Genomic DNA, 3,368 nt, shown 5'->3' on the forward strand with positions numbered 1-3,368 from the left:
CACCCCCCAAGTCACAGTGATCGATCCCGACGAATCTCTCTATGGCCTATTCAATCTATCGACTGGCTTCGTACAGACTGCATCCGAATGCGATAGCAGTGATCCAGCGGCGGAGGTCCTGATGGTCAATGGACCCTGTAGTCCTCCCGGCTTCCCCCACACCGACGGAGGGGACGGCGGAGGCGACCTAGCGCAGGTCCACGAGGAGTATCAACCCGAGCCACTCACTTCGCTGCAAAGGGAAGATCTTTGCCGCCGGAACATGGATGCTCTGCATACTCCTATCGTAGGAGAAACCCCCGAGGCTTGCGCCTTGGAGGACGCGCGTTTGGCCAACTTGGCTGAGCGCACTCGACTGGAGAACCTCCAGCAAGCACTCGACGAGCGCGCGCGGCAACGAGTTCCAGACTCCAGTTGACGTCAACTCTTTCCACCACCGACTCAGGTATATCGAACTCCGATTCAGAATTTAGCGGCTGCAGCCCGAATAACAGAGTCGATTCAGCCCTCCCAGTCAGAGGCCGGCAGAGGCTTGATGCAGATCAGAGATTTGCTCTGGGCAGTAGGAGATCAGAATTCAGCTGTATCGCAGTCGCGAAACTGGATTCACAGCAGATCTGTCGCTACGAATACAGTCCAGTCAGCCCATAGCCCAAGATCGCCCCTGCGGTGTGAGGTACGTGGAGGTCGGCGTGATCAGTATGATGACCGATTCGATCGCGATGATCGGCGTTGAGTGCCCACTCCTCCCCCAAGGGGTGGGTCGTACGCCCCTCGACAGCAAGATGACAGACGCCAACACAGTGTTGGGCGAAGGGTTCCAGTCGACCCCAGAGAACCAGGCTTTGATGCGAGATCCATTATCGTTCAGGGTTTGGTCGACCGGAACAGAGCTCACCGAGAAGGCCATGACAGAGATGTGTCCACCAGCAGCAGAGTTCATGGCTCAGGACCAGAGTGTTTTAGCAGAGCCATCAGGGCCGCAGTGATTCCTCCCAACTTCAGGTTGGCGACTAGAGTTAGTAAGTTCACTAGTGAGTCCAAGCTCGATACTTGGCTTGAGGACTACCATGTGGCTGTTCAGATTGGCGGCGGTAATGATGAGGTGGACATGAAACACCTACCTCTTATGTTGGAGGGCTTGGCCAGAGCATGGCTGAATCAGTCGGCACCTAGCAGCATTTACACTTGGGAAGATCTTGCCCGAGTGTTTGTCAGGACATTTGAAGGAACTTGCAAGCGACCAGCAGGGTTGACAGAGCTGCAGGTTTGTATGCAAAAGTCGAATGAGACTCTGAGGGATTACATCCAGAGGTGGATCACATTGCATCACACGGTGGAGAATGTATCTGATCACCAAGCAGTCTCTGCCTTCAAGGAAGGTGTTAAGAACAGAGAGTTAAGTTTGAAGTTCGGTCGGACCGGAGACATGACTCTGAGTCGAATGATGGATATTGCCACCAAATATGCCAATGGTGAAGAAGAGGATCGACTCCGGAGTGGCAAGTACAAGCCGACTACTCATGAAACCGGAGGAGGGAACTCCAGTCGGAAGCAGAAGCGGAAAGCCGAGCCAGCTGCTCCTGGAGAAGCCTTGGCCGTGACTCTGGGCAAGTTTAAAGGCAAGCCCAAAGGATCGTGGAACCCCAAGAAGGTGAAGGACAAGGAAGGAAACAACGTGATGGATTTGCCATGCCACATCCACACGAAAAAAGACGAGGATGGTAACTTCATTTACCCGAAACATACCACTCGCCAGTGCCGACTCTTAATCCAGCAGTTTCAGGGGAAACAGCCCAAGGATAAGGAAAAGGAGTCGGACAAGGTTGAGGACAAAGAGGACAGTGATGGAGGATACCCCCATGTCAATTCCACCCTGATGATTTTTGCTGATGTTGAGAGCAAAAGTCGATTGAAAGTTATCAACCATGAGGTGAATATGGTTGCTCCGGTGACACCCAGTTATCTTAAATGGTCTCAGACCGCCATCACGTTCGACCAGTCTGATCATCCAACACACATAGCCACCCCTGCAAGCTTTGGTGGTCGACCTAGTCGTAGAAGGCACTCGATTGACTAAGGTTATGATGGATGGTGGCAGCAGCCTGAATAAATTATATGCGGAGACGCTGAAAGGAATGGGCATTCCGATGTCCAGACTCAGTTCCAGCAACATGAGTTTCCATGGAGTCATTCTTGGGAAGAAGGCTGAGTCACTCGGCCAAATTGCTCTTGATGTGGTTTTCGGCGATTCGAAGCATTTCCGCAAAGAAAAGTTAACATTTGAAGTTGTGGATTTCCAGAGTGCTTATCACGCTATTTTAGGCAGGCTAGCTTATGCACGATTCATGGCTCGACCATGTTATGTGTACCTCAAATTGAAGATGCATGGTCCCAAGGGTGTGATCACCATCACTGGCAATCGGAAAAAGGCAGAAGAGTGCTTTCAGAAGGGCTCAAAGATTGCCGATGCTCAGATAATAGTGGTGGAGCTGCAAGAATACCAGAAAAATGCAGATCCGAGTGATTTATTGCGGGCCAAGAAGCCCGCCACAGAGTCAACGTTCCAGTCGTCTGGTGAGACGAAGCCCGTTCACATTCACCCGACCGACCCCAGTGCTGCTCTGACTCATATCTCCACAACACTCGACTCTAAATAGGAAGAAGCGCTCATCCAGTTCCTCCGTGAGAACTGGGACATCTTCGCATGGAAGCCTGCTGACATGCCGCGTGTTCCCAGGGGACTGGTTGAGCATCGTCTATGAGTCGACTCAAAGGTGAAACCTGTCAAAGAACATATTCGACGGTCCCCATCCAGAAGAGAAAGGCCATTGGCGAGGAGGTGGCTCGGCTCCTAGCAGCAGAGTTTATCCGAGAAATTTACCACTCTGAGTGGCTCGCCAATGTCGTCATGGTACCCAAGAAGGACAAGTCACTTCGCATGTGCATTGATTTCAAACATATCAATCGGGCCTGCCCAAAAAGATCATTTTCCTCTTCCCCGCATCGACCAAATAGTCGACTCGACGGCGGGATGTGAGCGCCTGTCTTTTTTAGACGCTTATTCCGGTTACCATCAGATCCGTCTGTATGGACCCGACGAGATCAAAACAGCTTTCATCACTCCATTCGGGTGCTTCTGCTATGTCACCATGCCATTCGGCCTCAAGAATGTCAGAGCCACGTTCATGAGGATGATTCAGAAGTGTTTACTCACTCAAATCAGTCGGAACGTGGAGCATACATGGATGATATTGTGGTCAAATCACGGAAGGGTTCTGACCTGTTGACTGACCTCGCTGAAACATTTGCCAATCTCAGGAGGTATGATATCAAGCTTAATCCATCAAAGTGCACATTCGGAGTTC

This window comes from Triticum dicoccoides, chromosome 6B (assembly GCF_002162155.2).
Source record: "Triticum dicoccoides isolate Atlit2015 ecotype Zavitan chromosome 6B, WEW_v2.0, whole genome shotgun sequence".
In the NCBI taxonomy this organism is placed as follows: domain Eukaryota; kingdom Viridiplantae; phylum Streptophyta; class Magnoliopsida; order Poales; family Poaceae; genus Triticum; species Triticum dicoccoides.